Below are 23887 nucleotides of genomic sequence, written 5' to 3'. Positions count from 1 at the left end.
CTGGCTCTGGGGAGGAGGGAGGGCCGAGGGGTGCAGGCCTGGTCACGGGGGACCAGCTCTCACCCGCCACCCTGTGCCGGTGCACGGCTGTAATGTATTCCGCATGGAGAGAATTCTCCAGTGATTTTTCGCTTCCTCTCCATCTGCCACTGTTTCCCCGGTCCCCTCCACACAGAACTCTGCGAGAGGGCTCATCTCTATGTGCTGTTGGTTTTCCTCTCTCTGTTCTTTCTGGAATTCGTTCCAGCCAGCCTTGACTCCCGCCCATTCTCCAGGTGATTTTATCTAGTTGCAGGATGTCGGGTACTGACAATAAGCTGATTATCTCCCTGTTACAATGGAGAAAATGGAGTTCAGGCAGGTGAAGGCCACTTGAGCATTCGACAGCGGGATGCAGACCTTTGCCTCCGGTTCCCGTCCCCAGCTGTCTCTTCCTACCATTCTCCATCAAAACAACACAGCTTTCACAGACAAGGCCTTGCGAGAAGATTGACAGTGGCTCACGTAACATCGACTGCTGAGCGTCTTCAAGTGATTCTATATCACTGCATACATATGTTCGTGGGTCTGTGTTGTGTTTGTTTGGTTTGAGGTACCGGGGATGGAATCCAGGGCCTTGGGCATGCTAGATGAGGCCATTACCACTTAATCATGCCTCCAAGTATCTTTTGTTTCTATTTTGTTTTGGGACAGTCTCCCTAACTTTGCCTGCTCTGGCTTTGAACTCACGGTTCTCACAGCTTTGTCTACAGAGTAGCTGAGATGGCAGGTGTGCAGCTGGTTGGTTTGGTTGGTTGTGGGGCTTGATCTCTGGGCCTGGGTGCCGTCCCTCAGCTCTTCAGCTCTACCACTTGAGCCACAGCACCACTTCCGATTTTCTGAGTGGTTTATTGGAGATAAAGGTTTCATGGATTTTCCTGCAGGAGCTGGGTTTGAACTGTGTGATCCTCAGATCTCAGCCTCCTGAGTAGCTGGGATTACAGGCATGAGCCACCAGTGCCCAGCTAAAGCTATTTTTTTTTTTTTTACTTTAAAGCATTCTAACTTGGTGTACATAATTTAATCTTTTAAACAGCTGTGATAGTGATGAGGTTGAGGGGCATGTGAGGGAGTTGGTGGGATCTGATCTTTCTCTGACATCCTAAAGAAGAGAGATGACAGGTATCACTCAGGGAAGGATGCCAGCTTCTTTTACCATGCTCAGAGCTGTGGATAGGACCCGCGTCTCCTTCCTAAATCGCTGTGACTTCAAGTCGATCTCGCGTTGCTCTGCCATTATTATTTCTGTCCCTGGTGATTGTCTGTGTTCTTTGTGATGGAGGAGGAGGGTCCTCTAGAGAAATGGAAAAATATTTGCTCTGACATGACTGCCTTCACTTGCACTCATTTTTGTTTTTCTAAGATCTCGTCAGAGCAGAGCCATGGCAAAGAAATCATATGGAGTGAATTGCTTTGTGTGTGTGTGTGTGTGTGTGTGTGTGTGTGTGTGTGCGCGCGCGCACGTGTGCATGTGTGTAGTTCATTAGCTTATCATGGTAGATCCAAAATTCATTTGTTTATAGATTCATTCAAAAAAATACATCAAATGATGTTTATAGTTCGAATCTAGGACCATGGGATATATATATATATTTTTTTTTCTTTTTTTCTTCACCTTGGTTTGAGGAATTTGAGGATGAGAATTTGAGGATGAATTGGAGGACAGACAGAGACATATGCATGAACGGACTTTACCTCCATGCAGAGATTTGGAATGAAGACTTTTTTTTTTTTAAAAAAATAAGGATCTGTAAAAGTATGTGCTTGGTTCAAGAAGAGACTGTGGAGCGAGATTCTGAGAGTTTAGTGGTGATGGCGTGGGTGGAGTGGAGAGTTTCAAGATGGAGCCACAGAGCTGGAGTTTGCCTTTGGCTTTACTGGCTTTAGAGCTGTGGAGAGCCTGTTCTGTGTGGTCTACATCAGGCTAGTCCAGGTTAATGTTAGCAAATACTTGGCCAATGTTAGGAATGGAGTCAGCCATTCTCCTACCTGGGTTGTAAGCCTTAGAACATTACGCCTATTGATGGTTTTGCATATGTCTAGGTGTGTGTGTGTGTGTGTGTGTGCATGCATGCATTTAATTCAAATGAGGCTCACTTTGGCACAAAAATTCTCCGAGTACATGTGCATACATGATGTACCTACATACACGCATGCACACACCTACACATACACACACACACCAGCATCTACCAAAACCCAAACTCAAGGCCGTCTCTAGAACACAGAATGGCGAGTGATTTATCGGCGTCCCTCTGCTTCTTTGAGCTTGCTCCTGTGATTAAAAAACCCCAACAACCCAAAAGTTTCATCCAAAAGACCAAGAAACAACGGCAAGGTCTGAGGAGAAGTTTATCTGTCGTGATTGATTTTGTTTAAGTAGCAGCAGCTGCAGCCGCCACTACAGAAAGATCGCTAAACACAAAATATAGTCCTTCGAAGCTGGATGCTCTTGTCTGTTCCAGACAGCTCGGAGATGTATGGTCTCAGGGACCTTCAGTGGGGAAGAAAACAAAATGTATGTGTTTGTATGTATGTATGTATATATATATATATATATATATATGTACATGCATATATCTCTATCTATCTATCTATATATAGTCCCTGCTTATATTTGCTGTTAATGCCTTCTTTCCCAGCTACCAGAAGGTTATCTACTCTAGGCATGAACTGAAAAACTATAAAACTGGGAGCAGAGTGATCTTGGAAGGGAGGAGAGCCCAGCTTGGGAGGTGGGTAGGGGAAAAGGAGGGCTGGACAAACCTCCCGGGATGTGAGCCTCGTTCTTATCTGGAAACGCCGATCAAGATCGTAGTGAACTTGGCTGACGCCAAAGGAAGCAAGCACTGCTCACTTTGAGCCAAGTCTATCGAATATTTTTTTCAATCCCCAGAATTACTATTGGACCAACAGGGCTACTAGGGCTCCTTTTACTAAAGGACCCAGAAGAGAGGAAGAGGAGAGGAACTTATAGCCCACGTGAGACCCTAGACACCAGCCCACATAAGCTAGTCAGTTCTGCAAAACTTGAACGCATTGATTTATCTCACTCAGACGGCCTTTGGGCCGAAGCTGCACCGCAAAGCCTCTGGGCGCCTGCTCAGAAGCGCCAGTGTTTACCAACTCATAGACTCGTCGGCCCTCCAGAGCTATGGAGGAGATCCGTGGTGGCTCAGAGGAAGGCCATGCAGCTCCTTTCTGAAGGGTTTTGTACATCTTCTGATGGGTGCACACATCTTCGTATGCGAACGGAACCCTTTGTGCGTGCACTGTGATTCTCCCCAGAACCTTAAGTTGCCAAGGGTCAGAGGATCATAAGTCTTTCTACCAATCAAGTGATATATGCTGTTATCATTTTTTCTATGAAAGATGAGGACCGACATTTTTTTTTCTTTGGCAAATCAATACATGGAAGTCTATTCCACCAAGTTCACGAATGAAGAGAGGCGTGCATGTCCCTTGGTTTATGGTCTCCGTTTTTGTTGCTGGTAGTGGAAAGGAAAGAGTGGAAGGCATAAATAGAAGTCGAGTGCGTAGCTGGTCTTTCTGTCCTACAACCAGAATGCACTGCCTTGAGCCTCTCAACGCGTGTGTGTAAGCTCCATCTTCCAGAGAGGTGCAAGAAGCGTTTGCAGTAAACCCGAGAGGATGAAGGACCCTGGGATGAGCCATGCTTGCCCTGGCATCTTGCTTAGGGACCTTGTGTTGCTAGGTGGTTTCTGTGAAGATGTCACATCGGGCCCACACTGTGCGCCCTAGTTCATAAAAACGCTCTGCGGTGAGCTGTGCGGCCTCTGGAGTCTGAATGCCTGTGGGTTTTCTTTATTTCTTTTTGTTGTTATTGTCTTTGTTTTTGAGCTGGTTCTGGGGCTTGAACTCAGGGCCTGGCAAGAATACAAGGCCCTTTCTACTCCAGGCTGGTGCTCTGCCACCTGAGCCACACCTCTACTTCCAGGTGTTTAATTGGGATAAGAGTCTCCTGGACTTTCTCTGCCCTGGGGCTGACTTCATACCTTGATCCTCAGCTCTCAGCCTCCTGAGTAGCTAGGGTCCCAGGCATGAGCCACCAGCACCTGCCGGGAGTTCTGTTGCCTAGGTTTGCGTTCTTTCTGGCTTTGTAAACCATAGGCCGGAACACATGGCTTGGATTTTCGAAGCGTTAGCTGCTTCTTTGAGGAAATGGAATGGATAGAAGGTCCTATGCTCTGGAGTTGCTACTGAGTGAGGAGGAGATTCTGCGAAGGCGCCCCTTGCTCCATGACCAGCTGTGCAGGGTACCGCCATCTTTCCTTGTGTAACATTTAGACGCCAGGGGAGAGCCATGTCCCCTCCCTGGGACAGGGGGACTGAGTTGCCACCGGCTCTGTTCCCCCCCCCACCCCCGCCCCCACCAAGCTATTGAACCAAGTGTGAACCAAGCATATGGCAGCAGCGTGTGGGGCTCAGAATATCATGGCTTATATATTTTATCTTGCTGGCAAGGGCCCCTGAAAGGTTTAAAGCTTAAATTAGAGCCCGAGTTTACATGGAGCGAGGAGAAAGCCACCATATGCCTCTCCATCTTGTGTGTGGTGTGACTGGAAGTGAGAACCAACTACAACACACCGGCGGCTCCAGCCAAGATTCGAGGCCCGAGAGCTAAATGCGGAGCGGGCACCAGCCCAGGCTCTTCCCGGCGCTCCATCTGCCTGCGCACTTGACCTTGACAGCCCCGGGGGGCTGTGTGGTTCCTCTCCATGTCCTGTCATTAATCTAGTCCCGGAGCATCTTCTCGGGTGACAGCTTGGTCCCATTGAATGATACGCCTGTGTTTTCTCATCTGCCGCAAGCCGGAATGGAACCGGAAGCGCCTCCCTTGGCAGGCTTGGCTGCATTTTTGAAGTTAGAGGATTTTTTTTTTCTTCTGGAAAATCTTGTGTCAATTGTCTCTGAATCTTGCCTTACCTCTTCCCGGGGGGCTGTGATTAGGGTAAGCCCTGGTGTGCAGTCTTTTCTTGTAGGAGAAGTTGTCACCGGGGTAGCGGAAGAAATGACATTTTCCTTGATGGGCCCAGGAGGCCACATCTTGACTGGGAGGTGACACACGGCAGCGTGTGGCAAGATGTGACACCGATGGCAGATAATATTCATCATGCCTCACTTTACCTTACTGTCACACATATTTCAAAAGTTACAAGTGTGCCGCTTCATGCAACCTTTATGGGGTAGGGAGGGGCCAAAAATGTCAATATGATACTGAGAAATATGCATTTGCTAGGGCTGCGGAAGAGAGAATGGGGGTTGTCTGTAACATCTTTTTTTTTTCTTCCAACTCCAATGCAATGTCCGATGCCTTTTATGCAGATCTAAAAGCTTATATAAAAAATGTTTTGATTTACTGGACAAGCTGCAGATTCACTGGGGAGAGCCTTCCTGATTTTCTGAAGTTCGTGTGGAAATTCATCACAGACAGGTATCGTGGCTCTTAGTGTTGAGATTTGTCCACACCAGAAACCTCACATCATGGAGAAGGGAGAATTCTCTTTTGTAAGTTTGTCATCGCAAAGCAGATGCCGAACCGAAGGAGCTCCTCACAGACTGGAATCTTCACCCTCTCCCCCCTCCACTCCCCCCCACCCCTGAGGATGGGGGCCAGGGTCAGAGGTTATGACCTGTGAATTCTTTCTGGGCATTTCTTTCAGCCCTAGAGAGCTCAGTGCTGGCTGAATCCGTTCCCTGCCTCATTCTTCAAGCCCATCCCTGATTATTCCATGTGTTGTTTTTCTTCATGGTGATTGAGTTTAGAAGGGGTCAGGGCTCTGTAACAGCGACTGGGCACTCATCCCCAGATGTTGGGGGCGGAGGTCAGGGCGCACCTATGCCCTGTGGAGCTGCAGGTGACCAATGGGAGGAGGGGGTGGGTGTGGCCTTCTGGCCCGGGGAGGAAGTGATGTCACTCAGTTCCGCCTCCTCTCCCTTGTGTTTATTTCTTCTTCATCCTTTCTCACCATCCTCCCTGAGTGCCTTCCTCTCTCTCCTTTCTCTATCATCCAGTTATGTATACTCTCACACCCACTTGTACCTTTCCATCCACTCGTTAGTCCTGTGAGGACCGTCACTGAGCATCTGTGGTAGAAACTGTCTGGTATTCAAGGCCTGATGCTCCTTCCCCACTGGGGTGCTGCTGTGGAGTGCGTGGGGGCCCCACGGTGTCCAGTGGTGGATCTTCTGTGTCTGCTTGAGCATTTTCCACGGGCACGAGCCCAGCAGCATCTCACATGGTTGCCTGGGTGATTTCGTGCGACCGTCTATGAGATTTAATTAGCACGAGGGCTTGTGTGTTCAATGCTTTCAGACGCTGTTTATTATTTTTAGTGGACATCATCATTGTTTCATAAAACGTTTCATTTATGATCGTTAATGGGCGCTATTAGGGTTTAATAAACATTTTAATTGAATGGAACTGGAGATCGAACTCAGAGCTTACAAGGCAAGTGCTCTGCCACTTGAGCCATGCCCCGGTCCTTTGTTTGGTTTTTTTCAGATGGCGTCTCACACTTTTGCCCAGCTGTTTGGGCTATAATCCTCCTTCACCTTCACTTCCCCAGTGCCGGGACTATAGGTGTGCTTCACCATGCCCAGCTTAAGATGCAGTCCTGAAGCGAATCTGTCATCAGAGACAAACTACACACTGAGTGCCCTAGAGGAGGTAGCCAGGATGCATGCCATCTACCCAACAACTCCTTAAGTCTCCTCGATCTCCAAGGGATTTAGTGCTCATGGACCCTCCTGGTGCGGTACTCTGCCCGGCCCACCAACCCCCCCCCTCCCCCGGCTTCGGTGGGCTTGACTCTTGGTGGAATCTGCGTCCTGCCCACAAGTGGTTTGAATGAGAAGAGCTGTGCCGCATTCTGCTGGGAATTCTACATTCTGTTGCAGCCCAATACCCGTGGCAGCTTGTGAGTGAGCAGGAAGGGTAGGGAGTCATGGGCTAGGGAGAGGGGCTGCCTTAGGGTAGGGGGGTGGACAGAGAGTCCCCACCCCTTTAGTCCCTCTGAGCTACTGAGCGTTGGGTCATCCTCAGAGTCCTTAGTTTGATCATTGGCAAAGCGGTGGGGGGTGGGGGGGGGCGGTCACCTCCGAGTGTGAAAAACACCCACAAGAGGGCAAGGGGGAAGTGCTCCACAGGTACCGGGCGCAGAGAAGGCGAATGCTGGCCGTCCTGCACGCGCTTCAGCCTTCGGACGCCTGCCATCCGAGGGAGGTTTGTCTCGACTCTCTTACTTAGTATTATTAAAAAAAAAAATACTTTCTGGAAGTGGTAGAAGGCCAGTTTTGAGTTAAAACAACAACAAAAAAAGAGCTCAGGGACACACCCAGGCCCGGAGTTCAAGCTCCAGGACCAACACACACACGCACACACACACACACACACACACACACTCCAGATTTTTGCGTCTCTCTCCCTTTCCACTCCTCACTGCTTTACACGTGACCAGGCTTCACGTGTGGCGCTTCTGTATCTACATAGAAAGCACTCCTACATGCTCACCCTCTCTGCCCCCCCCTCCCCACCCCCCGGTACCCACCCCCCCCATGCTGATAGCCCAGCTGTGAGACGGGGCGTCACTCTCCCACCTTTTCAGCGGAGAAAACTAGAGACCAAAAAGAGCGAATGCAGGCTGCTCAAAGGAAGCAGGCTATCCAGGATTTGAACTCAGCACCCCGCAGCAGAGTAGCTCATTATCCTACCGCGGTAGGCGGTAGGCGGAAGCAGTGGGCTGGGTTTCTTCCTCGCCCACGTTTGCTGCCCTGTGATTTTCAGCAAGTGACCAAACTAGGTCTCATTTCCATCATCTATAAAATTAGAAAGATAACGCACATCCTAACTGTTTGTGTGGGTGATTTGGATAATTTATGGGAGGCATTTAAGGCCTTGCATGGGACACCGTAGACAATAAATCTTGGCGCTTATTAAGAATAAATAATTAACTTCCCATCCTGGAACGAATTTCTGTTTGAATACATCGATGTGACTCTGAGAACCAATCCTACCTCTAAACGTGAGTTATTGCCTTCCTAGAGCCCCGAGAATGGAATGAGAGAAATAACACACAATTCCAGCAACATCAACTTTATTATTTCCATTTTTTTTCTGATGCTGTCAGCTTGTTATTTGTGCTATTTCTTAGAATAATAGAATTTATTCAGGCAATTTATCCTTAATACAAGCAATATAAATGGTCTATGCAGTACTTATATATCATGCTAATAATGTCGAGTGTATCCTCCCCACCCCCCCCTCCTTTACAAATGGAGACATTGATTTCCTACTCTTTGCCGTCTGCTATTGCTTTTTCTACATCGAGGTCATCTCTGTTCTCTGCCTCCAACTGGATTCCCAAAGCTGAAATGGTGTTCAACGATGTCTGACCACATTTTTAAGGCATCTACCATATGCTTTCCTTGACAGGGTGTATATGGTAGAACAAAGTAGAGAAATGAACAAAAAAACAAACAAAAAAACAAAGCCAGGCCCTGGTGGCTCAAGCCTGTAATCCTAGCTATTCAGGAGGCTGAGATCAGAGGATCACAGTTCAAAGCCAGCCCAGGCAGGAAAGTCTGTGAGACTCTTATCACCCAGTTTACCACTAGAAAACCAGAAGTAGCAATGTGGCTCAAAGTAGTAGAGGGCTAGCCTTGAGCAAAAGTGCTCAGGTATAATGCCCACGCCTGGAATTCAAGCCCCACAAACAAACAAACAAAAAAGAAAGAAATGAAAAACAAAATATTTACTCTCCCTGGGTATATGATAAACCCATTAGTTAAAAATATACCCCTATCTAGGTCCTGGAAGCTCACATCTGTAATCCTAGCTAGTCAGGAGGCTGAGATCTGAGGATTGGGATTTTAAGCCAGCCTGGGCAGAAAAGTCCTTGAGAATCTTATCTCCAGTTAACCACGCAAAAACCAGAAGTGGCACTGCGGCTTACAGAGGCTCAGGGACAGTGCTCAGGCCCTGAGTTTGAGCCCCACAACTGACAACAACAACAAAATCTCCCTCTCTAATATATATCTATCATATGTATCTTTCTATAATATATGGTATATATACATATACATGTATATGTGTGTATATATATATATACATATCCCTAGCTTGTGATTTCTGGACAGAGGTTTACATGGACCACTTTCAGTTAGATATACATACAGGAAAGATACAGACTGTGCACAGTCTGTATTTCTGCTCTCTCTGTGTGGTGTTTGGGTGAGACCCTCATGGATGGTTTAACCCCCAAACCAAGCAAGTTTTTTTGTTTTTTTGTCAGTCGTGGGGCTTGAACTCTGGGCCTGGGTGCTGTCCCTCAGCTCTTCAGCTCAAGACTAGCGCTCTACCACTTGAGCCACAGCGCCACTTCCAGTTTTCTGGTGGTTTATTGGAGGTAAGAGTCTCACGGTCTTTCCTGCCCGGGCTGGCTTTAGACCATGATCCTTAGATCTCAGCCTCCTGAGTAGCTAGGATGACAGGTGTGAGTCCCTGGCACCCGGCCTAAAGCAAGTTCTTGATGACTCTTTGAACGGTTATTCTTAGCCCCAGTGGTTTCTTCTGAACTTGGGACTTGGATTTCTTCATCCACAGCTCCGGTTGCCCCCGCCAACATGGCATGCAGAGTGGAAGCCCACCTGCTCCCCTCCTCTGTCCGTGGTGATGTGCTGCGTGAGTGGTCCTGGCTCTGACCTCCGACCCTGCCCCATCCCCTGCCCGCCTGAGTGCAGTTAGTGACCAGTTCCTCTCCATGGCTGTTTGCTGTTGATTTTTTTTTGGGGGGGGGAAGGGGTTCTCATAAATTTTGAGCTTGAGCCAGTCTCTGAACCCTGCAGGACTAACACCAGATAGGAACACCACAGGGGAAGTTGGGTCAGTGTGTTGGTGCCTGGCGGTGTGTGGGAGCGATTTCCATTGTGCTTCGGACAAACAGAGGTGCAAGACTGGGACTAGGGGAATTAAATGTGCACCAGGTGTGTGTGTGTGTGTTTGTATACATACATGTGTAGGTGTGCAATATGTGTGTATGTATCTGTGTGAAGGGGATGGGGGTAGTTCTGGTAAGTCAGAAGAAGAATCTATAAAACCTAATGAGATAAATTTAAGAAAAAGACAAAGTAGAGTAGGCACAAATGATGTGTAAATGCATTTAGAATATTTGATGGTTTGTCTGTTCCTTTAGCAATGAAATCCAGGTCAAGTCTTGTTTAAAATAAATAGGGAGCCTCCATTTTTGTTTTTTTGGGGTCCAGTTGTGGGGCCTGAACTCTGGGCCTGGGCGCTGTCCCTCAGCTCTTCAGCTCAAGGCTAGCGCTCTACCACTTGAGTCACAGCACCACTTCCAGCTTTTTTCTTTTTGCTTATGTGGTGCTGAGGAATCAAACCCAGGGCCTCAGGCATGCAAGGCAAGCGTTCTACCACTGAGCCACCTTCCCAGACCCTCCATTTTTTAATTTTTGGGTGGGTTGAGGAGCAGGGAGGGACAATACTAGAGACTGAACCCAAGTTCTTTTTTTTATTTTTTTATTTTATTGTAAAGATACTATACAGAGGGTTACAGTTACATGAGTGAGGTAATGAGTACACTTCCTCTTGAACATTGTTACCCCCTCCATTGTTTTCCCCCTACCATCCCCTCCCTCCCTCCCTTCCCCGAGGTTCTTTTTTTTTTTTTTGATTGTGATTAAGTGATTACATAATTTCCGGAAATTCACAGTATTGTGGAATAATGATGCTCATTTAAAGTCACAAGTTCATTCTAACTTTCCTGGAGCAAATTGTCTATCACAGTCTGTAATATATAACAGTGTTCACATGTTATACACCATATTTGTGATCAGCAGCGTGGGGATATTTAGTAGTGGTTCAACCAGATGAGTGGGAGTTCTTTGTTTCTTAAGTCCTGTTAGTTTTGTCGTATCACCTAACATTTTGGATTTAGCATCCACTTATCAGGGAGACCATGTACCATTTGTCTCTTCGTTTTGGCTTACTTCGCTCAACATGATTCCTTCTAGCTCCATCCATTTCCCTGCAAATGCCATTTTTTTGTCATTTCTAATGGCTGCATAATATTCCATTGTGTATAGATACCACAATTTTTGGATCCATTTATCTGTCGTGGGCATCTGGGTTGTTTCCATATCCTAGCTATTGTGAACAGTGCTGCAATAAACATGGAGGTGCATGTGTCCTTGTATATTGGTTCCTGTTGTTCAGGGTAGATGCCTAGAAGTGGTATGACTGGCTCGTAAGGGAGGTCAATCTTTAGCTTTCTAAGGACCTCCAGACTGCTTTCCAAAGTGGTTGTATAAGTGTACATTCCCACCAGCAGTGTAATAGGGTTCCTCTTTCTCCACATCCCCTCCAGCATTTTGAACCCAACTTCTTGGTACTTGAGAGCCAAGTGCTCTAGCAAGTGGCAATGGCACATTATTTTGCTTTTAACCTTCTTCTTCCCTCCCTCTCTTCTTCCCTCCATCTTTCCTTTCTTCCTCCTTCCTTTGCATGTTAGACTTTATTTGTTGGTTCAGATATCCTCCTCTCTCTGTCCCCTGAGTATCTGGGATGACAGACATGTGCCACTGTGCAGCACCATCTGGGTATACTTTTCTTTTCTTTTTTTTTTTTTTTTGGTTAGTCGTGGGGCTTGAACTTTGGGCTTGGGTGTTGTCCCTGTGCTCTTCAGCTCAAGGCAAGTGCTTTACCGCTTGAGCCACAGCACCACTTCCAGTTTTCTAGTGTTTTTTTTTTTATTGGAGATAAGAGTCTCACAGACTTTTCTGCCCGGGCTGGCTTTGAACCTCGATCCTAAGATCTCAGCCTCCTGAGTAGGTAGGATGACAGGTGTGAGCCACTGGCACCCGGTTTATACTTTTCTTTAAGAGGCAGAAGTCATGCATGGTGGATATACTCGTGACGGGCAGACCACCGATCTCTGTGACCTTGGACATGGCAGCAATCGCTGTGGAAGTTAATTCTTCTTCCAAAAGGAAAAAAAAAGAGGATTTGGGTCAGATCGTTTCTGACATTCTATGGAGCTTTATGATGAAGAGCTCAGGGGAAAGGAAGACCCTTCAAGGCTGATGATCACGCCATCTTGGAATTTGGGTTGTGTTATGTCTGGGAGCTACAGTGTACTCTTGCTGAAATATAGAATAATAATGAGTCTGTATTAATATTGCCTGGCTTAAGTGTAATTCTAATATAAACTACAGTATATTGAGAGACACCAATGTTTATAGAGCACACCCCAGGAAAAGAGAGCTAAGCCTTAGCTAAACAATATTTTGATTTTTTTCTCTCCATTGTCACCTTCATTTTGCATGATCATTTTTCTTCCCAACTTGGCAGGTGAATCACTAAGTCTCTTTCTGATTGAAGTTTAAAAATCTTTTTCCCTCTGAGATAGAAATACATAATTTCTTCTCCCTTCCTCCTCCCCCCGCCATAAAGAAAAGCCAATAGGTCACGTGTTTTCTGCCTTAAAGAAATCAACACAGCCGAAGTTTCTTTGATCAATTCCAGCTTCTTATGGAAAGACACTTAATAGAAATGAAAAAAAAAATCATTTGCTTTTAGAAACCAGGTTTCATCACGGATCTCTTACTTGGAAGTAAATACTCCTTAAATAAAACAAGCTAAATGCACCTCCTTAATAATTTAAGGTCAGGGGGAGCAGCCATGTGTAAAATAGGTGTGTGTTCACATAATTGACTACCGTATTTTGTAACACGGGCCAGATGCATGGTTTCCTCTAATAGAATGCCATTGTGGCCTACATCACATTTTCTAGTTCATAAAAGTCAAATGAGCTGTGACCACGGTCTCCCAAACTTAATGGAAAGTTCATTTTGTGACTTTCTGAGTCTTTCTAGAATGAATCAATAGATTTAGAGCGCCTTAGTGGATCTCTGCGCCGAAAGGGCTAATCCTGAGTGACGAACACAGGAGATCTAATTCAGATTTATTGCTTTCCTAGCACCTCATACCTATAGGTCTTTAATCTCTGTAATAATATAATGGATTTGAATGAACAAAATGGTGCAGTCATTTAGTTTGTGTCTCCTTCTTCACCTGTCATACCTTTGCTCGGGGAGGGGTAGGGGATGAGTTTGGTCTGAGAAAACTAGCCAGGAAGTAAAGGTATGTGTTCATAGGGACATACGCTTTTGGAGGCTCACAGAGCATTGCTTTATGTCATGGGGGGGGGTACTGCCAGAACTCTCCCAAAGTGAGGGTCCCAGCTATGCATCAGAGCTAGGAGATGGTTCTCGAGACTAGAAGAAAGACACCCGAGTTATGTCCCAAATGGCACAAACATGTCCAAGTACAGCCATAAACTCTGAAATGGAGCGCTCAGGGACAGTCAGCCATCCAGGGCTTTTGACCTTGGACAGACAGCTTGGGTTGGTGGAGACATCCAGGGCTGGGGATGATGGCTCCATTTGGAAGATGGGTGTGGGTGTGGGCCCTGAGCCTTAGCCAGGTCCTTCCTAGTCAGGAAGGGAACTTGTTTGTGTTGCCTCCAGGAAGCACTTTGATTCTGAAAGAACATTCCTGAGGCCACCAGATCCTTCTAGAAAGATGAACAGAGGACATATAACTATTGGAGCCAGCGCCCAAGAAAAGTCACCCCTGTCCCTTAATGACATGCATGGAGGGTCCTTCTGCGTGCATTTTTGCTTTAGCTTGCTCTGAGACCTGTTCACTGTATACTTCCCAAGATGGCGCTGTGTGTGTGTGTTACCAGGATTCGAACTCAGGGCTCCCTGCTTGCTGGCCTTGGACGGCTATCCTCCTACCTTTTGAGTAGGTGGTATTAACAGGTGTGTACCACCTCACACCCAGCTGAGAGGATTTTTAAGAATCTGAAATCTGGTAGATTTGATTTGCCTGCTAGAGACAGAGAAGTAGATCAAGACGGAAGGCTGTGAGTGGTGCGTACCTGCCTCTCCTCTTAGGAGCGCAAACACCATCCGTTCCGCCGTCACACGACATATGGGTTCCTAAAAAATCACTGCACGGTGCAAAAATCACACAATAAAATCCACAGGGCTTATGAGGGGCGGCGGGGGGGTGGTGGTGGATAGGACTCGAAACATCACGCTCACCAAAACTTCATCGGGGACACCAAAAATAGGGATCGTCTGGAAGCGGTAGCCCAGTTTTGCATATGTGAGTGGATGGGGTGATAGATAAATTCCGCCATCATGCTACAACCTTACCTTGAGGGAGATGGGCATCCGGGGACAGGAAGGAAGGATCCCCTGAAGTCAGGGACAGGTTGTAAGTGCAGGTGATGCTAGGTGCCTTGTGCATAGCACATGTGTCTGAGCTCTGTGTGTGTGTGTGTGTGTGTGTGCATGCGCACGCACGTGTGCACCAGTCTCTGAGGCTCCTTTCAGCCAGGTGGAGTTTTCAATGTGAACCAGATAGTTTTATTTTGCAGATGAAATTGAGCATGGGCAGATGTGAAATCCACATTATGCTCAGGCAGTTCCCTGGGATCACCTGGATGGCGTTAGCTCACCTGGTGGTTACCCTGCTCCCCACACTCCCTTCCCCCCCTTCCTGGGCCACCATCTTGTTCATGAGGTCAATTCCCAAATCCCCTGCACTGAAGGTCATCCCGCATGGCAGAGAACGCGAACCTCGAAGTATGGCCCTCAGTGGTGCTTCCTCGTGCCGGAGACTCGAGCCAGCCCCTTGATCTGGAAAGGAAAACCTTACATAAAACTATGTTTAGGAGGCTGGGAAGGTGGCTCAGTGGTAGAGCGCTTGCCTGGCATGCATGAGGCTCTGGGTTCAATTCCTCAGCAGCACATAAGCAGAAAAAGCCAGAAGTGGTGCTGTGGCCCAAGTGGTAGAGCGTTCACCTTGAGCTGAAGAGCTGAGGGGCAGCGCCCAGGCCCAGAGTTCAGGTTCCACGACCAACCAAAAGACAAAACAAAACAAAACGTGTTTTGAGCCATCCAAGATGAGATCCTGTGAATATCTATTTCACATCTATGTAGGACCTAGATTTCAACAAAGCTGGGCTGTCTGATTGCTCATCTCCTCCAGCAGTCGGAAGCAGCTCGTGAATATTTTGGGGTGACTCTGAGATTGGCCTTGTGACCGACAGGTGATTATGATGTTTGGAGCAGACTTGAGTTTACTCAATTCTCCTCCCTGTTTGGTGAAGGGCATTGGTGCTGGTAGGGGAAATGGCTGTGCTCAGGCAGTACCAGACTAGCGACCAGTTAGGTGCCAGGACTTTATAATCCAGAGTCCCACTCCAGGGCTTTCTTATGGAAATGCTTGGGAGTAGTCCCCTTGTTTTGGCCTGTCTGTCTGCCTGTCTCTTTCCCTCTCTTTGTCTCTCTCTGCTCTTTGTTTTTTTGTTTTTGTCTTTTTCTCTGTCTCTCTTTGTCCTTCTATCTTCTCTGCTCTCTTTGTCTCTCTTCAAACTCTTTTTCTCTCCCTCTCTCTGCTCCCTCTTTGTTTTCTCTCTGCTGTTTATACTCAAGAATATACAGTTTTGCATGGGACCTCATAGCGCATTTGTCTCTCCAGGAAGCTGTAAATACTTAGTGTCTGCAGTGTCCTGAGTTTGGATATCAATCTGCACCCGTAAACACAATGCCGCACTCAAGGCCAGGCATTTGTATGAATCCATCAGCACCGGAAGGTTCCCCCCTCCTTTGTGTATTGTATCTTACTCTGAATATTGAGCTTCCTGTGCTAAAAACACTTATATAGTATCTGCCTGCTTAGCAAGGTTTAATGTGTATGACACAGTTTTTTTTTTCCCCCATGATGGGGCCTGAACTCTGGGTCTGGGCGCTGTCCCTCAGCTCTTCAGCTCTAGGCTAGGGCTCTACCACTTGAGCCACAGCACTGTTTCTGGTTTTCTGGTGGTTCATTGGAGGTAAGAGTCTGATCGACTTTCCTGCCCGGGCTGGCTTTGAACCTAGATCCTTAGATCTTAGTCTCCTGAATAGCTAGGATTACAGGCATGAGCCACCAGCGCCTGGCTGACACAGGGTTTTTAACTATGGGCCTGGATTGTCCTTTTCATCTGCAGAGCTTGTCTGTGACTGAGTCTCTGGGCCCTTGCACAGTGCTCCTCCCTCTTCAGCCCTGGCAACTGTCATTCTTCTCTTTGTCTCTGTGAATTTTACTATTTCTGATAACTTTATAGAAGCGGCACTGCAGTATGTATATCTTTCTGTTTCTGGCTTATTTTCCCCAGCCTAATATCCTCCAGGTCTATCTTGCTGCGAGTGACAGGATTTTCTTTTTTAAGGCTAAGTAGTGTTCCGTTATATTGCATCACTTTGCAATACAATTTGGTTGTCTCCCTATTTTTGCCATTAGGAATAATCCCATGTTACATTCAAGAAGCAGAGACAGACATAGAACCTGGTTCTGGCTCCATCATTTCCTGAGTCCCTGTTGTTAGTGGATCACACATCCAGATATGTTACTGAAAGCACCAAGGAGCTGTGTGTTGGGGAGTGTGTTTGTTTTTTCTTCTAGAAAGTTCTAGGAGCTTCCATCATGCATCCATCCAGATATATTACCAAAAGTATGAGAGAGCCGCATCTTGCCGGGGCAGGGGTGGGGGGAAGGGATGGATTCATGTTTGTTCTGTGTTCGGTTTTCTTCTAGAAGCTTCAGAGCCCATTTAGGCACTGGGAATAAATATATCCAGTAAAGCTAACACACAGCCAGCCAGTGAAACCAGACTAAGTCACCGTGTGGTTGGTTGGAGCTGGAGGCGTTCAAAGTGAAGCGTGCAAGTCTGAGTTTTGCCAGGGCAGTGGTGGTGGGGAAAGTCCAGGGTAGCTGGGATCCACTTCTTGAAAACACGCCATTCCTGGGCAGAGAGAAAAGGCAAGCCCACGGATTCTGGCAGGCAGGCAGGCGAGGGGAACGGGTTGATTTCTTTATCATGCCATTAATTGAGTTGGAGGTTCTCTAGGACAATGAACGCTTGTGGACTATGGGGTCACGCGTGCGTGCGTTTGTAAGCATGGCCTCCACCCCCACCCCAGCTTCTCACCAAGAGGGCATTCCAGAAGAAAAGGGATGAGAGAGAGAGAGAGAGAGAGCCCTGCACAAATGCGCGATAATACACGATTAAGTTTTGACCCTCTAGATTGCTACCCTTCAAAGCGAATGCTACAGTCGTACGATATTAGCAATGAAAGGAATTTGCTTTGCCCCCCCCTTTTTTTTGCACAATTACCATAAACCGATTGACTGAGACAGAATGATGTTAATATTTAAGAAGTAGGGCACTACATTCTATTATCTCAGAAGCTCCGTCACCGGGCCGTCTCTGTAGTCCTGTTATCTAATTATTGGGCTTAAATTGCATTAGTGTGCTAGCAATTTGTCTGTCCCTGGAAAAGTAATTGACATTCGGGTTACCACTTCGTATTGGGGAGACTTGCTAGCTAGTTCCGGAGTCCTCTTCTGTCAGGGCAGATTAGCTTAATGTTACTTAGAAGAAAGGAAGGCTGGGCCTTAAGGCACGCGTGTCTCCACCAGCGAGCTGCAATTTGGTATTAAAATTTCGGTTCTGTATCAAAGCTGATAAGTCACCTGAGATGAAATTGAACAAGGTTGTCCTGACAAAGTAATTAATGGCATTTTTTTGACTTTCAGATGACTTTAGGGGGAGCACAGCAGCCCAATCTTCTGCCTCTCCCGCCATGTTTATAAATATGTATGCACGCTTACAAAACATCTTTAACTGTTGTCAGATTTTTTATTTTATTTTTTTGGTGGGGGCCTGAATTTAGAGCTTCTCTGAATTAAACAGCGCCAGGTACAAGAGTGGACTGGCATCCATGGCCAAGGCTTGTGCATTTGCATAATGTTCCAATCATATTGCTGCCTCTGACGCCAATTACTTCCCCTTCCCTCCCTCCCTCCCTCCCTCCCTCCCTCCCTCTCTCCCTCTCTCCCTCTTTCCCCGCCACCCCACTGTGGCACTGTGGGAGAAATAAAGAGCTGTGGGCTTTGCTTATTCCGTTTCTCAGGGTTTTCTGTCTAGTAGTTTCAGCATAAGAAGCAGTCAAGGGTCTTAAAAACGCTTCGGCATTCCTCTTGGCCCCTTTCCCTTACACCTTACCACAACTATCCGCCACACTTGGCGGGCCTCGCTCCATTTATTTCTGTCCCTCCTCCTCCTCTCCAAGGCAGGGGCTCCCTGAGGACAGAGGTGTCACCAGTCTGCTCTGTCCTCGGCCTCCAGGATGTCCACTGGGAAGTGCTCATTAAGTTTGCCCACCCCATCCAACCAACTCTAAAGTCCTGGGGATTTGCACAAATTTAGAAGAACTGAACCCCACGGCTCTTGGCTGTGTGCAAGGTGGATATGGGGTAATCTTGAGTTTGGGAGTCATGCTTGGCCTAGTCTCCAAAAAAAAATTAAAAGAGCTGGGGGGCATGGTTCAACATGTAGAGCACTTGCCTGATAGGCTCAAGGCCCTGAATTCAGTCCCCAGGACTTCAAGCAAGCAAGCAAAAGAAGTGTGGTACTTCTTCTCCCTCAAGCTCACAGGGACTCTGGGCCGGCAGCTGCCATTTGTACAATGTAGTTCCTTATTGTTTTGCATTTCCTATTTGGACATTTCCTCTCTTCCTTTGTATCAAGGACATTAACTTTCTAAGCACACAGCTTTGTTTCAGTCTCTGTTTAGTGCAAGCGAACACATAGCAATAGCCTTGATTCTTCAATAATGAACTGACGAATCATCAGAGAGCAGTTGTTGTTTCTTCTTCCTTCCTTCCTTCCTCCTCCTCCTCCTCCTCCTTCGCGATTTTTGCTTTTCAAGAAATTGGAAGACCGACAGATACCACCTTGAGCTCTGTCTTGGCATGTCAGATGATTCCAGGGTACGTGTACCCAGGTATTCACTGTGGCCCTGCGCTCTCCTGTCTGATCAGCTTCTGTCCTCAGCTGCCGGTAATGGTGATCAGGATTAATTCTCCTGCTGATGGGTGACTTCCTGATGTCCTCTCCTCCAGCCCCCTCCTCCCCGCCGCCCCCCCCCCTGGCCTTTCTGATGTTCTTCTCAGCCCTGGACGCTCACATAGTGTAGCAGAGTGTTTTGCATAAGGCACACTCTATCTTTTATCTCTAAGAAATACCAGTTAATGCAATCTATAGAAAGTCATCAATGAGGCTGATAAAAATTACCCAGCGGGCCAAAAGGTGACAGCATTCATTTATCTCAGCATAATTTTGGAAGCTGAGTGACAAGAAGAGGGAGAGACAGTCCCTGGGGAAGAGGTGGTATCTGGAATAATGAAATCAAGGTGTTTTTTTTTTCTCTCCCGGGGAGGATGGGGTGGCAGGAATTGGGGAGGGAGGGGATACTTTCCCCTAGCCCCTTCTCCAGAGGGATGAGAGAGGGGAGGGGTGAAATGAAGGCCAGAAATCCAAGATGCATTGTTAGTTGGGAGGAAAGCAGGCACGGGGTAACGATGTATTTATATACTTACATGTCGTATGTTGGGGGCGATATCAGTGACGGAATTTATGTTAGATACACATATGCATGTAGTGCACATGCCATGCCTTATTTAAATCATAGGGAAGCAGGGTGTTGTGTGTTTACAATCTTACACGCACGCACAGAGACGTGTGTATCTGGACAGGGGCACTGATAAAACATGTTATTTACTAGCATGAATGTGGAACACAGTGCTAGGTTTTTATCAGAGAGGATTTCCACATGCAGGACATATTCTAGATGCTGCTTTCCAAAAGAAATAATATATATATATATATCTGAAAATAAGAGAAAGGTGAGGGAAAAAGAGGCCAATGGGGAGATGCCCACTTGGCACCCAGTGGAATATGCTAATTTTGCACTCACTGCTGTGGCCAATGAGAACCCTTTCTGCTTTCAACTCTTTGCCACCTCTTCAAACCACACCTTCTGAGCCAAAAAAACCAAAAACCAAATCCGCCCCCCAAAATGAAGCAAAAAAAACCAATCCCCAAACAAACAAACAAAAAATCCCAAACCCTAAGTGTCATCTTCTTATCACTGATGTTAGTTTCTATTTATTAATCTGTATTTGTGCTTAGGCCTAGACGCTTTGCATAGTGTGTGTGTGTGTGTGTGTGTGTGTGTGTGTGTGTGTGTGTGTGTGTGAGTGTGTGTGTTTAATCTTTAAGTAGTGGTACAGAGGGGTCACTGTTAGATGAAGTTTTGGGATCCTCTCTCCCAGCCCGGTTTGGGGCAGCATTGGTCTGAAGATAGCTCACCTTCTGGAAACTTCTAAGAGAGGCTCTGGCCCTTCTCGCAGTGGCTCCATCTACTCCAGCAGGAAAGATGAGTATTTTTTTCTCTTTCCATGGAGACAGTAGGCCACATCGCTTTGTGGGCTACTCATGGACCCCCTATTCCTTTTCTGCTATCCCCAGAATTTATTCTCCAGGATCTTTAATATGCTAAGATGCCCTGGATGAAGATGTCCAAAGATGAAGAGAGAGAGAGACAGAGAGACAGAGAGACAGAGACAGAGACAGAGACAGAGAGACAGAGACAGAGAGAGAGACAGAGACAGAGACAGCGAGACAGAGACAGAGACAGAGAGACAGACAGACAGACGTAATCCTTTCCTGAATTTACGTATTTGGCCGTGGACTCTCCCATGAGGCCCTAGTGTGCGGTGTCTCTTGGGACCTGCAGTTGCAAGCACCCGATTGAACACATTTCCGTTCCTTTCTCTCCTTAAAGATCAACTTGCTCTTCTGGAATGTCTTGTCTTGTTCTCCTCCTTGGGGCAAGAGGGATTTTGCGGTCCCCGTCTATTTGTCTCAGCCTGCTCTGCGCCCCAAGGACTGTGTGACCCTGGCCGTGTCTGTCGCCCAGGGTGCCCAGCACTTTGAAAGCAAGTGTTCTCAACCCCCTCCACACCTGTTCCAGCCAGGGGCTATGTCGATATTGCTGCACACGGACTGTGTTTGTGGCTGGGGATGAGTCAACTCCACCAGCGCTGCTCCTTGACAGTTTCCCAGGGGTCCTCCGGTGTTCAAGAGGAAAGCCAGAGCCACACGGGCCTTACACATCCAGAGTGTAGGGCCAGGAATCTTTTACCTGTTTCTGTCATTTCTTTGAGGGAAACAAGACAGGAGAAAAACCAGAGTTGTGGAAGCACCCATTCTAGTTAACAGTTTCCACTTTCCCAGTTCTATTCATCTCAACTCCTTTGTGTGTGTGTGAGTGAGGCTGTGCACATGTGCGTGCACGTGTGTGTGTGTGTGTGTGTGTGTGTGTGTGTGTGTGTGTGTGTGCTGGGAACTCAGGGCCTCATCATGACCTTGCTTAACTTTTTTAGCTCAAGATCAGTGCTCTACCACTGGCTCTACACTGCACCTCTGTCTTTTCACTGGTTTCTTGGAGATAAGAGTCTCTTGGAATTTGTCTGTGTAGGCTGGCTTTGAACCTGTATTTTCAGCTCCCAGCCTCCTGAGTAGCTAGGATTACAGGCGTGAGCCGATAGTGCCAGGCTAATCTACCTCTTAATTAATCCGAACTCCCACAGGACTAAAGAGAGTTTGTTTTCTTCCTTTGACTTAAAACTTGATTTCTTGAGTAAACTTTGCTAGATAGAGTGTTCATGAGCTACTGTTTCAAACTCTGGAGTCAAAGCACAAAGTATTCAATAAATCCCCAATGGAAACTCCATCCTGGAATATTCCAAACCCACTTTTAAGTTTTGATTTCCTTCCTTCCTTCCTTCCTTCCTTCCTTCCTTCCTTCCTTCCTTCCTTCCTTCCATTCTTTCTTTCTTAACACAGATTCTCACTTGCAGCTATTCTCGTCTGATCTAGCTTTTGTGTGTGAGCGTGCCTTGATTTCCTTTACCCATATACTTGAAAATTGAAGAGCAAATTCTTCTCCTTGCTTATCTGCCTCTGAATGGCTTTGTGTCTCCTGAAAGGCAGCTGAACTTGAACATGGCCTTTTGTCGCATTTCCCTTGCTCGTTCGCATGCGTCCTGCCTTCGAAGCCTCTTCTTTGATCGCTGGGCCGCTCTTCTATTCTTCCTCTCTTCCTTCTGCGTGTCTACCTTTCCCCCCACTGAAACCAGAGCCCTTTGCTGTGTGCCTGGGATTTTTTTTGGCAGTTCAAGTTCAAAGGAAAGCCTCTCTCCAGGTAACCGGTCCTGACAACTCCACATTTTACCACAGGGTAAAATGCATTCAGGGGTTGGCTAAAAGCATCTCTCTCTCTCTCTCTAGTCCGGGTCACCTCCATGTACAAGGGAGCGTATGTCTATTCATGTGGGTGATTTTTTTAAAAAATAGAATTCAACTGAATCTAGATATAAGTGTTATTTTATTGAATGTCCTACTTTCAGAGTTATATTTGAGAACAAAAAGGTCACCCAGGAAAGTCTGCTGTCCCCTCCTGTATTGGAACGGGCGGGAGTTTTCTGTCATTTAACTTCCCTGAAATGGGGCGTGGGGGCCAATGGGGCCGACAAGGCCAGGCGGTCTTAGCGGTCTGTTAGAGCTGAAGAAGGTGGCAATCTCATTTCACCTGTTATTGGGATGTTACGGGACTCCAACCCGCGTGGGTGGGAACGCTAGAGGAATGGAAGGCAGCAAGGTGAGGGAATTTTAGATTTCCCTCCCTGCTGAAAGTTGACTCTTCTGGGTGACTCCGGGGTGAAGCCCTGCTTTGTGGGGGGCCCAGGGCACCCCAGGAGACACTGCTCATCCCAGGGGAACTTGCTCACCAGGTTGCTCCTCACTGCAGTTTGGCATGTTCTAAGTACCAGCTGCACCACAGGTGCATGCTGGGAAAACACAATGGTGTGTGGACCGGCTGCAGATGACTCTCAGGAGACAGAGGCAGGAGTATCACCGGTGTGGGCCCAGCCCCTGATCAGAAACTAGTGAGACACCTCCCCCCCCCGCCCTCCTCATCTCAAACAATCAAGTGTTTTCTTGTTCTCAAAAATCAAATGAAAGCTGGGCACTGGTGGCTCACACCTGTCATCCTAGCTACTCAGGAGGCTGAGATCTGAGGATCACGGTTCAAAGCCAGCCCGGGCAGGAAAGTCGATCAGACTCTTACCTCCAATGAACCACCAGAAAACCGGAAGTGATGCTGTGGCTCAAGCGATGAGTGCTCACCTTGAGCTGAAGAGCGCAGGGACAGCGCCCAGGCCCAGACTTCAAGCCCCACCACCGACCAAAAAATAAAAAATCAAATGAACACTTTTCTTGGCATGCATAAGGTTCTGGGTTCATTCCTCGGAACTCCAAAAATAATGATGCTGAAAGAAATGAAGAAAGGAACATACCCTTCCTTTTCGTGTAATTGATGGGAGTTCAAAGCATCCTATCTTTCAGGACAGTGATATTCCTGACTATGCCATGGAAATTCTCGAATCATTGACTGAGCTGAGAATGTGCAAGGATCAGCCAGCTGTCATGGCGTGTGTGTGTGTGCGTGTGTGTGTGTGTGTGTGTGCGTGCATGCGTGTATGTGTGTGTGTGCGCATGTGCGTGCGCGTGTGCACCAGTCCTGGGATTTGAACTCAGTCCTGCATGCTGTCCCTGAGCCTTTTTGCTCAAGGTTAGTGTTCTGCCACTTGAGCCACAACTCCACTTCTAGCCTTTTGTGGTTAATTGGAAATAAGAGTTTCATGGACTTTCCTGCCTGGGCTGGTTTTGGAACACTGTCCTCAGATCTCAGTCTCCTGAGTAGCTAGGATGACAGGTGTGAGCCACTGGAGCCCAGATTCTTGAACATTTTTGACCCCCCACCCTCTCTGCCGTGTTTTCCTGTG

The sequence above is a fragment of the Dipodomys ordii genome, unplaced genomic scaffold (assembly GCF_000151885.1).
Source record: "Dipodomys ordii isolate 6190 unplaced genomic scaffold, Dord_2.0 Scaffold14, whole genome shotgun sequence".
NCBI lineage: Eukaryota > Metazoa > Chordata > Mammalia > Rodentia > Heteromyidae > Dipodomys > Dipodomys ordii.
Note: the sequence above shows the minus strand (reverse complement) of the source record.